This window comes from Pectinophora gossypiella, chromosome 6 (genome assembly GCF_024362695.1).
Source record: "Pectinophora gossypiella chromosome 6, ilPecGoss1.1, whole genome shotgun sequence".
NCBI classification, from domain to species: Eukaryota; Metazoa; Arthropoda; class Insecta; order Lepidoptera; family Gelechiidae; genus Pectinophora; species Pectinophora gossypiella.
The window spans coordinates 8,460,786-8,473,618 of NC_065409.1; the positions used below are offsets into that span (position 1 = coordinate 8,460,786).

The following is a 12,833-nucleotide window of genomic DNA, read 5'->3' on the forward strand; positions in this document are numbered from 1 at the left end:
GTCAGCTACACAAATTCTCAATATCAAACTAATTTCCCATAAGATAAGATAAGCTTGATACCTACACGGTTTTTACAGCCGTAACATATAATTTGATACATAGGTAAATATATTGATGTATCTACATATTACTTACATAAATGTACCTACCCACCTATAGAATTCGTTTTGGAATATCTTCTTTACAGAAAATACCCATCACTGATTAAAATCTAAAAAAGAACCTACCCTACTATTACTAAAAACCGGCTAAGAGCGAGTCGCTGCCGCGGTTTGAGGGTTCTAATTAATATAAGGTCCCTAGTGGCATTGGCAATAAAAGCTTATACCAACCACCGCTTACAGACTACACAGAACCGCAGTATCACTCTATTTCGTGTACAGTAAACCATCTGCCCTAAGAACTTCTTTTTAGTTGGCTTTAGAAACATTAGAGATTTCCTCACCTGACAAGTGTTCTTCAACTCGATAGTAATTACCTACAGGGTTGTTAGTGACAGCGTAACGAAAACTTTGAGGGATGATGCACACCCTGGTTCTGAGTTGACATTAAGTGGAATTTTCCGTCGCGAAAGTATGGAACTAAAAATAATTGTAACAAACATCAAATTTTTTATGATTTTTCCGCCAAGATATTACACTTGATATCAACTCAGAATCATGGTTTGCATCGTCCCCCAAAGTATATAACTACCTGTATGTACTCGTAAGTCTGACTGCGTGGATACCAACACGGAGAGCGGCAGTTACCGGTATTGGCGAGCAGGAGAATGAAACGACATCAAACCAACAACAATCCACCAGTTGGAGACTTCTCGTGCAGAGTGTGCGGTAGTGTTTGCCGCTCTAGGATTGGCTTGCACAGCCATGAAAGAAAGTGCATTTCTTTGAGGCAATGACGTCATAAATCGTCTGAAACAGACGTATAAGGCCAATGATGTACTTGTACATTGTGTGAGTGTTATCGTAATGAATTCTGAATTAATATCAAGTGGAATATTTCATCGCAAAAGTATAGACTTGATAATAAGTTAAAAATATCTAAAAAAACATAAATATTGCGGCGGAAAATTCCACTTGATATTAACTCCGAATCACGGTCTAAATCATTCCCCTCAGTATTCAGTACGATGCCACTAACACCCTTTATAAAAATACTTGATTTCGTCCTCCCTGTACAAGTTTATAAGGTAAGTGTATACCACTTTAAGCCACATTAACACTTACCATCAGGCACAATGTCGCCTGTCAAACGCAAGCTTATGTTTAATAAAGAAATAATAAAATAACATCTGTCGCCGCCCAAGCCGACAGATGTTATTGATACTAGGCAGATACTAAGATAAAACTTGTCTTTGTCATAAGTAAAGAGGTTGAAATACATACATAAATTCACTCATACTTTCCACCGGGGTAAGCAGGGACTATGGAATTCCATTTGGTTCAATCTTGACGCACTTCTCTTGCGCAAGAGGCCGAAATACTTAATTCAAATATTCGTTTTGTGGCTACATTTTGAACACGAAACCCTAAAGAGAAACCTATTACAAAAAGTATCGCTTTAAAAGCCTTTCTTAATACATTTTTTCAGTTACATTTCAGCTGAAGCTTATTGTAAGTATTCATTTGGGCTGACTTATTATAATCTATTAAATCACTTATTTGATTCTGAAACCTAATTCGTAATTACTCCACAGAGGCGTGTAACTTTTGAATAGTTGTGTAGATCTAGAACTTATTACTTAGTTCTCAAAGTGTTATAGTTGCAGCTAAGCCAATTGGTAAGCCTAGGTATAAAGCAGTTATGAGCACCCTAAAGTGTACCTTGGAAGCTTTCCAGTGGTAAGTCAGAGTGAACAAAACCTTTAATTTATTCTGGTCACGTTTAAATCTGCGTAGAAGAGAACATTACACAACCTCCCAGTTAGCTAAATATCAGCACTTGGTTGTACTCAATCTAAGCGGGCATGTAAAATTCCACAATTAATTAGCTTGTAAGTTATCCTGTCCTTTTAGCAATAACATAATCCTACAGTGCATGCGGCCAATATGCCGCGGTGTCGTCACATATTACCTCATATTACCCATAGTTACTACCGGCCGGACTAACGGCCTCCGTGGGTTAAGTGGTTGAGCGTTCTGCTCACGATCCGGAGGTCCCGGGTTCGAATCCCGTTGGGGACAAATTACTTTGTGATCCCTAGTTTGGTTGGGACATTGCAGGCTGCTCACCTGATTGTGCAGAAATAAGATGATCCGTGCTGCGGAAGGCACGTTAAGCCGTTGGTCTTGTTTACTACTTACTGATATAAGTACGTAGTCGTTACTTGAATCACGTTGTGTGCAATAGGTTTTTCAGAGGTAAACAGATCATCATCATCAGCCGTACGACGCCGACCGCGATGGATGCGGGCAGCGCAGGACCGATCGTCGTGGAGATCCTTGGAGGAGGCCTATGCCCAGCAGTGGGCGTCGTACGGTAAACAGGTAAGAAAAGCTTTATGACTGACTTAGATTACATACCTATTCACAAGCAGAGGGGACAATGATGTCCATGTCAAGTACCTTGATCAAAATTCATTATACCCAGCATGTCTGCTCGTTTGATGTTCTCTGTGTGATCATATTTCCCCAAATAGTATGTCAGAAAATGATAGAACATGAAAGCAATACTTAATAACAAGTCGAAGAGATTCTTACGGATAGTTCTCCGAATCATGTAGCTGCCCACATAGATACCATGTGGGCGGGAAATCAGCGTTCCTGTGAAAACATGTTTTATGCAATATACAGTTATGAATGAAGGACTTTCCATGGTTCGTTTCTCAAAATCAACATAGATGGCGCTGTACATTTTTTTTTCGTTAAGATATGCATCTTTCATCTTTTTTTTGGGTAAGTATAAATGATGATTCTTTTTATTACACCCAGGCACAATTACATTTTCCACCCATTATTATTCTGATCATACAATATTCTGATAATAGGTAGCAACATAATTCTATATATAATGTGATCCAAATATCAAGCAACAATTATTTTCATATATGCTACTGACATTACATTGTATTTTGGAATAATTATGTACCTACCCGAATAATGAGAAAATAGGTAATTATCACTGTATTGTATTTGGTGAATAGTCTGGAAAATCCCTCACTGTAGCAGATTTCAGTAAGCGTCTTTAAGTAAAGATATGAAGCTTTTCTTAGGGTGTGCGGAATAAAAACCAAATTAAATACTACATATTTATATAGAAAATTCTGCAGAATACATACACTTCTAAACTCACACCTTTTTTCCACCGGGGTAAGCAAATACTATAAAACTTCTAGAAACTTCCATCCTGTAATTATACTTTCTTATTTCCTCCACATTTATCGTTACTTACACGCGCCTATTCAGAGTAGAGTACTTAAATTAATTAAGTATTATAATGGTTCGTATGCTTAACATTTTAAACCAAACAAATCATAAAGCTCAGTATTTGGCTTTGGTATTTGTATAAAATGTTTCACGTTCGTACGGTTTTAAACAAACTCAAAGTTTAAAAGTAATTTAGCAAATATTAGTAGATACTCTTATAAATAAGAAATGGTATATTTAAATTATTTTCCTCAATTTCGGATGATCGTTTAGGTAAATTTTATGAAGGAATAATTAAATTCTTTATTAATGGCGCTAGAAGGATTCCTTAATACTTTTTACTTATTAAATGAAAGGATTCTTAAAAAAAGTATAATAATAACGATAAATTATTATCCCTGTCAAAAGAATATTTTTAACATTTCCGACAATTAATTTTTCTATTAATTATATAGGTATCTTAATTAAATTAATGTTCACAATTGGGTAGGAAAGAAATATATTTTTTTTAGTTTTATTTTTTAAGACTTCCTGGTAATCATCAGACCGTGACAATGCCTTAGGAACCTTCCCCACGGCGCAATTCGATGTCGCATAGACGTGCGTAATGCGTGTATAGACGTGCTTATTAGGGTAAGGTGGCCTCATAAGACAAGTATGACGTTTAACGTTGACTTTTTAATTTACTTAATGACATTATGTGAATTAATTTAATGACATTGATTTAGATCTGTACAACAATTAATTTCATTATAGGACCTTTTTATGAATTGACACTTTTATATTTTAAATTTTATCTCTTCTTCTTCGTCGTTCCCTCACTGCTGAGGATCGCGACCACAGGTTATGGTTTTCCACTCGGTACGGCTATATGCTGCGTTAACTTTTATAAATTTATGTTATTTAAATGCACGGTAAACTATATTTTTGTAACACCTGTCACACTGCATTTATGGCAAATAAAGAATCTTATCTTATCTTTTAAAATACTTAATAGTAATAATCTCATTAATCCTAATACTTCGTATGTGCTATGCAATAGTTAGTAAGTCACGTCAAAAAAAAAAACACAGTAATCTCTTCTATTATTGGGGTCTCTTTTGTAACAATTTCATTTTATTTTGGTGTAATAAAGTACAAGAATTAGAATTTTGAAAATAATAAAATATAATCTTTCGCTACATTTTGAAACCGTAATAAATGGACGGAATTTTAGACATAACTGCAGTGTAATGTTGGCACAATTGGATACCAAATGACGCGAGGACATTTTCCACCGCAAACCGAAATAAGAATACCATTTACTGTACCACCATTTACTGTTTTGTGTACCATTTACTGAGAGGGATGATTCCGCTCATTATTCTGAGTTGAGATTCCGCTCATTATTCTGAGTTGATATCAAGTAGAATTTTCCATCACAAAAGTATAGACTTGAAAATAATTTAAACAAAAGAATCATGGATTTTGCGGCTGAAAATTCCACCTGATACTCAGAATCATGGTCTTACATGGAATATTAGGTGCAATACATTTATGTACTCTATGTGATAAATTATAAATTGTGAATTGAAAACTGAACATTATTATGATATATGGTATTGATCACTATGCATAAGCGATTATAGAAATAGGAACATTTTCCACTTGAGTAGGCCCTGGAGGGATGTATCCCTTGATCATCCAAAGTGCGCCAGACGTAATGGACGTTAACGTTAACGGACGTGACCCATTACGTCACTCCGAAAGTCTCCTCTCTTACGCCTCAAGAGTACTTAATGATACAAAATAAAGATAGCAACAAAATATTTTTTCTCAGAAAAAGCGGTTGAATCAACTTCCCACGCGTCAGCCTAACACAATAAAGTATTATACAGATCTAAAAACAGTCTAAAAAGCGTTGTTGAGTGTTAGTTTGCTTATATTGTAAATAAGTAACTAGGTATATTTATCCAATATGAACAATTCAAAGTGTGTTCTGAAGTGCTTACACGAGCGCGTCAAGTAAGTAAATTCTAAAACTGAAATGGTAGGAAATAGTCAATAAACTGACATATCTAATATAGGTAAAGGGAAATGTATAGAAGTACAAAAAATACAGAAATATCTCACTGAAGAGCCTGCTTATCTGACACCGGCCATATTATAATCTAAATACTTGATTTAATTACTATTAATTGATAGGTATACCTAAATGAGTTACATTGATACGAGTAGTAATTGCGCAGCGGCGATGAACAAAATTAGATCGTTTTTCGATTTAAACTGACAGGTTTATGCGTCAAATCACCACCTACAGTCTGCTCCATCTAAATCTTATCAAAAACCAAATCAGAAAGTGTTATCCACGTGGCTGCACTTCATATAGACAAGTCAATGATTGCCATCCTGTATTAGGGCTACATAAGCGCGAAAATCACGTAAGCGTCTTTTGGAAAAATGACATCAGAGTGTGATTTTCTTCAACAAAACATCGCTTTTTTTTTCAATTAATTTCAATTCAGGTAAAAATTGAGACCACAAATATTTTATCTGGTTTAAATTAGCGTGTATATTGCGAGGTTTTGTTAACAAAAATCACATTCGGTTTGTGTTTTCAAAAATAATCTTACGTGGTTTTCATTATAAGGCGACTCCATACATAATAGACAGTCTTCGCGAGAAAATCTTCTATTTTACATCACCCTCATCAAGGTATATCTCCGAAACTATTAGCGTCTAAGCTTAAGTATCTTAAGATTGCACATTCTACGGAGCTCTCGTGTTTATAACTAGCGATTAAACCAAATTAACGAATTCGTTTTAAAATGTAATTACTAAGTTTCACTTTTAGAAACTGTTGTCAGTGTCAAGCATGATTAAATGTATTTGCAAATTACTCATCATCTTCTTCCATCTAATCCATCAGCCTGCATTATCCCACTAATGGCTATAGGTACCTCCTGAATTTTACACCATCTTTTCCGCTTTCACTTCGCGTTTTTTCTCTTCTTATAATAAAATAAAATTCTTAGCTTTTTTATTAACATGTCCATTTATATCTTTACTGTTTGTTATAACAAAAATACTCCGTAATGGGATAAAGATAAAGTCTTAAGTATAATAAGATTCAACTTATTTTGCTACTATTAACATTACTATTCTTTTTAAGTCTCTTAAATTTCATCATAAGCCCCTTTATATTCATTACTGTATTCCCAATATTTATTAGAATACTTACTTTTCTACAACTTCCAGATATCTTCATAAAAAAATATTAAGAGTCTCGCTAAGAAATATGGCTTTCATAACTCGCATAAATAATGTCACTCGGAGTTTTTCTCATTGGAGGGTAATATTGTGTATTTTTTCATTCACAACTATTCGAGGATTGATGAATATAATATGTTAGTTGGAGGAAGATATCTCGGAATTATTCCTTCAGATGTTGTTTTCTTCTTATTACAAACAAAGAACTTCATTTATCTTTCTTTAAAGAATGTTTTGTATGTAATCGTGTTATAATTTCTATTGCAAAAAGAGAACAATTGTTGGAAATACCAACAATAGTTACGGCAATGCCAGGCACGATGTAGGAACGTAATAAGGTAAATGGATTGAAAGAATGGATTGAGAGATAGGCATCGCCATTCAACTCGACAGACTAGTAACTCTGTGAATGTGATCCGCGCTCAAAGATTCATCTTTCATATTAGAGGCGCTATTTGGAAAATACAATGCTCATACAGACTAATACTTCATGCAAAAGCATGTTTATATTCATAGCGTTAGGTACGATTCCCTTTATGCGCATTAAATGTTTGATTTTGTTACGGCACCTAAGTGATTGATTTTACGTACAAGCAAAATATACTCATATATCGTATAATCGCGTTTTATCAAAAACGTAATTCTACATCTCTCTTTACTTTAATAAAAGCAAACATTTATGAATATTCAAATCACAGTTCAAATCAAGTGACTTTCTTCTTATTGTAGAGTCATCCATCAAAAAGAGTACCTAAATCATAAATATAAATAACCGAAGCAGCTCGGCGTGTCGGGAGAAATATTTCGTTTCTTCTTCACTCCAATTGTAATGGATGAATACAAACTCCAAGTTCAAAAGTTAAAACTCTCGTTAGTAATAAAAAGCAATAACTTGAAGAAGAAAAAGAAGCCTGAATCCAACGGTTATTTTTTGCTCTAATATTATGCTGACTCAAATATTATGTTTTTTTAGAAAATGATTTAACAACAGAAAGAGAAACAGGCAGCTCGGCAAGGTGCGGATACTTAGATCATCTTACGATGGATGTGCCTCTGACTACACCATTCAGATATAGTCGTAAGCTTATGGTAAGTATGTTATGTGTTGTCACACTGAATTCATACCTGTAATCTAGATTGGGAGAAATGATTTTCGGGGGTATGTGGCCCAACCTGTAATTAGACTGGTATTCATTCGGGTTGGAAGATTAGCGAGGCAATCGCTTCTTTAAAAATCAGACCTGTCCTACTTTTCACATTACTCCAGATCAGGTAAGCAAACCTTGTGATAAACGCTAAGAAGATGATGTATCCTAATGGAGTTAGGCCGAGCAACAAATTGTGTCTTGTTCTTTTGCTATTTACGACCATACCGGGGTTGATTAGCAGCATTAAAATTCTCCATTTCCCTTTGCTATGACAACGAATATTTAAATAAAAATAATTACACAAACGTCATTAAGGTAAAGCTTAGCAGTCGTAGTATCTAAATGCTTGAATTCTAACGAAGATTACCTACTAAAGCTGCACTTTACAATGACACCTATAAAGATTAGAAGATCTAACGTTTTAAATAATATAATGGGGTTGCAGAGCAAGTCACAACACAACACAAATAGTTGGTAACTCTCACATCCTCTATTGGGATCGCAAGAGATTAATAATAGATCACAGAAAATATATTACACTCAACACGAACTCTACTTTCAAACTTTCAGATACAAAAGTTTTACAATCATTTTTTTACTTTTTCAATTTCCTTTCCATTTCCTAAGAAACTACAATCGGTAGATACATATACAGAACAAGACGATCGCCCTCGAACTTATGACTCCGATGGACCCAACGGAGAACTAAACATCTCGCGGAATAGCCCACAATTGAGTGAAATGATGTGTTCATAAAGAACCCTTCATCCACTCCTTGGAATAGAGGGTTTATATACATACACATTACACATACATAATCATCATCAGCCTATTAACGTCCCCACTGCTGGAGCACGGGCCTTCCCTATGGATGGATAGGGAGAACGGGCCTTAAACCATCACGCGGGCCCAGTGCGGATTGATGGTTATTAACGACTACTAATAGAGCCGGGACCGATGGCTTAACGTGCCTTCCGAAGCAAGGAGGAGCTCGAGATAAAAACTTTTTTTTTTGTGGTCACCCATCCTATGACCGGCCTTTGCGAAAGTTGCTTAACTTCAACAATCGCAGACCGAGCTTGTTAACCGCTGCGCCACCGAGCTCCTCAACATACACACATAAACTCACGCCTATTTCCCACCGGGGTAAGCAGAGACTATAGAATTCCATTTGCTTCGATCCTGACACACTAGAAGACTAGAATAGAGGATTTAACAAGGCATTATCACATTATAGACAGACACATAATAGTCACATGCATCGGAGTTTTTCCCTCGTGTAGGTTACGAGATCAATGACGGAACTCATCAACCTTGGTATCACTACTGGGCCGCCCCTGACATGGCTCATGTAACGACTACATACTTATTTAAGTAAGGGTCATTCTAATTTCGGACGATCGGGTGATCAATCAGCCTGCAATGTCCTAACACTCCAAACCAAACTACCAAACTAGGGATCATAAAGTGATTTTGTGATACTATATCCTCACCGGGTTTTGAACCTGCGACCTCCAGATCGTGAGGCTAACGCTCAACCACTGGATCACGGCCGATATACTTTTTTTGTTTTGCATTTATATACTTACCTATTTCGTAATAAATTTACAGTTTTCATCTACTTACAGATGTTTATTAAAAAAATAAGTACAAGTAAAAATTATCACTAAAAGTTACTATAGTTGCAATTTAAAATATGTAATAATTACAAAAAGATTTGTAACAGTTATAAATAAGGAAAAAAAATTACGTAAGTATTCTTTTTTAATTTTAATCCCCCAAAAACATGTTTTAAATTAGTGTTTTTTTAAAAACTGAATAATCCGGAAAACGAATACATCGTTCATGCATGATTGATAATTTTATATCGTTTAATATGCGATATAACCAAGAACTGCGAAACAATCAAGATAGCCAAAAGTTTGTATAAGTTTCATCTCAAACTTTCATTTATCTATTACTTAAATGTCATGCTCTTTAGACCAAAAATATTAAGGAAACAATACTTACTATAATAAAAAGTTTTTCTTCGAATATTTCTCGGACATCACTCAAGTACTTATATCACAACAATCACAAAAACTTAAATTTTAGAAAAGTTCATTTCGTTGCGTCTGCGGCGATCTCGTTCCGAATGCGAACAGGGTCAGAGAGATAAAGTTGGATGCATGAGAATAATAATTCATAATTTTGTCAAGGGCCGGAGAGTCTCGTGTTCAGAATTATTTACGTTGGTAGTGAGCGGAGCGGAGAGGTTAGCGCGCGTGTTGTAGCGGAGCCGCTCCCAGCAAGACTGCCTACTTGCTTATATCGCGCTCGCCGGCTCTTCACTCCTACAACTCTGCGGAAAACTTCGGGCGTTTTCCAACCGGTCAGTCGCTTGAGTTCAGCCGCCCAGCCCTCTGCTACATTGTACGATAAGGTGCAAAAGTCAATCAGTTTCTTGCAAAGTAATAAATTAACTGGTTGCACTTAAGACCTACTGGTTTCATGTCGTTTCTCTAATAGACCAAAAACACCTAAAAACATAAATTTTATCCGCCAAGACGAGCAAAGGGAAGCGCAAGGGCAGGCACTACCTACCTTTTCTCGAAACGTTTCGCCGATTTTTTGAACCCTCATAACTCATAATTATGGCAACTTATGGTTCATAATTTCAGGACCCCGATACCGACCGCGCCGGCGTGGTCGACGATTTCCCTCATTCAGCGCTTATCGCTATCGACCCACTAGAGTCGATTAATCCTTTCAAATATTCATCCTCCCAGACGACGCCCACTGGGCACTCTCAGGCCTGTTGTCTTAAACGTTGTACCGGGTGAGAGCCTTGAGCGCTCCCCATTTGTCAGGCCAAGTAGTTAATGCCATCTGCGGCAAATCTACAATAAGTCACGTAAAAAAGGTTCATTATTTCACCACTGTTTACAAATAATTCGCTGGGCTCAGTGACTGCACTTTTGCTCTTTGATTGTACCTAGATGACGTGTACGAAATTCAACCACCAACTCCCTAATTCGCTAAACTTGTCTAACTCCTCGTTAGAACAGCAACTTGCGTCCTTCATCCAACATGTCGCTTGCATTAAACATTAAAACAAGTTACTAAATCATCTATCTCTATCTGCGTTATAATTTTGTAGTAGTTGGAAGATTTACTGCTTTTAGTGACAACTAACTAGTTTTTCATAAAGAAAAATGCGTTGTAGTGGAATAAATTGAAAAACGCCTCTTATTACAAGTAATGATAAGGTCTCGATCAACTAGATTTAATAATCCAACTCATAGGTAGTAGTTGAAATAATATTCAATTACAAGCTAGCAGTTAACAACGGCCTTATACAAACAGAAATAAATACTTAATGTAGGAATACATAAGCCGCCATATTGGCATTTACCACCTCGTGTTGTATGCCCCGTCTCTATTCCCAATTCGTACCTAATTCCTATTACAGGCGCTTGTTCTCACTCACACATTGGAATCAACATGGATTTTAATTATCTTAATATAAAAACAAACTGGAAAATGGACAGCGAATTATTTTAACTGTTAATGGCCGTTTCCTCCAATTTCACAAATTCAATAATACGAAACGAAAAATAAACCCGTTTTACCTAAAAAAATCTTTACCTGGAGGTAAAATCTCTCTGATGTTTTTTATATTTTTTTGAGAAATTTGAATAATGTTTTTGATTTTCTAATTCGACGAACGGCATATTAACAATTCTGCGCAAGGGAAAGGTATTATCTACCACGATTATCGGAGTGATTGCTGCAGGAAATTACATTGACGTTGAAAATTCCATAAATTACAAGATACCGCTGTCGAATGCTCGCCATCGGATCCGTTTAAAGCCGTAAGAACGAATTTCCTATTAAAATTCAAACCCCATTGGGAAACTATTGTGTCTGGAAATATCCACCTTAGGAGGTTGAATGCACATATACTATACAGGGGGTTAGTGACACGTATGTACTGAGAGAGATAATTCAGCTCATTGTTCTGAGTTAATATCACGTGGAATTTCCTGTCGGAAAATTCATGATGATATTTGTGTTTTTTCTTTTTTTTTTTCAAATTATTTTCTGTTATGGATCAAATGGAATTTTCGGAAAATTCCACTTAATATCAACTCAGAATCATGGTCTGAATCATCCCTCAAAGTTTTCGTTACGATGTCACTAACACCCTTTACAGGTATTATGGATATAGCTTTCTGGGCGGTGAATTTATTGGAATTTTAGACTTTGGATGCTCACATACAGAAATCCGGAGGCTTGCGACTCGGTGACATACAAACTCGCACTTCACATCCCAGAACGTTTCTGGTACCTGTATAGTATACCCCATTTTGAATAAAATAATCAAATGAAGCCATATTGCGTGTAAAGCAAACCTGTTGCGTAGAACTATTAATAACAGGCCCACGTAATGAATAAACTAATAAGCAGTTCCTTCCGAAAGTAGCGAACAAACACGAACCGCGTAATAATTGATTACATTGTTGTCTTTTGACTCCGTGTTTGTACTACCCATACCCAGCCATAGATATCCTTTATAAATAGGTATAGTATAGGTACATTTTACTGATCAATTACCTACAAAATCCACTTAACAACATTTATGTTGGTTTCACACCTTTGTTCCCACTAGTTCGATTCATTAGTTCGATCGTCGGACTAGTGAGAATTTTTTTTCTCATTAGTTCGACCGTCGAACTAGTGAGCATTTCTTTTCTCATTTGTTCGACCGTCGAACCAATTTAAATTTAAAAATAGTTCTACCACATTTCAATGTTTTACTAATTTCGTAATAAAATAAAAAACGCTTGGTTCGTTATAAAATATATATTCGTGTACATCTATAGGATATCTTAGATCTTCTTTCTTATCGTGTGGGTTGTAAGATTGATGACCAATCTTACAGACCCTGGTGTCAGAGTTATAGAGCCGCCAAAGGCCTCTGACGTGGCTCGTAACGACTACCTCCATAGATAGTAACCGGGACCATCGGCTTAACGTGCCTTCCGAAGCACGGAATCGTCTTATTTTTCGGACAATCTGGTGGCCCGC

The 12,833-nt window shown here is 36.0% G+C and overlaps 1 protein-coding gene across 1 annotated transcript in view; it reads right to left on the bottom strand.

Moving 5' to 3' along the window:
- The window catches only part of LOC126367915 (G-protein coupled receptor dmsr-1-like), a 49,392-nt gene extending 39,315 nt beyond the window's left edge, over positions 1-10,077 (bottom strand). Inside the window, exon 1 of the mRNA XM_050011717.1 lies at positions 9,774-10,077. The gene's annotated coding sequence lies outside the window, so the exon portion shown is untranslated. The remainder of the gene's footprint in view (positions 1-9,773) is intronic.
- Positions 10,078-12,833: the final 2,756 nt, after the last annotated feature.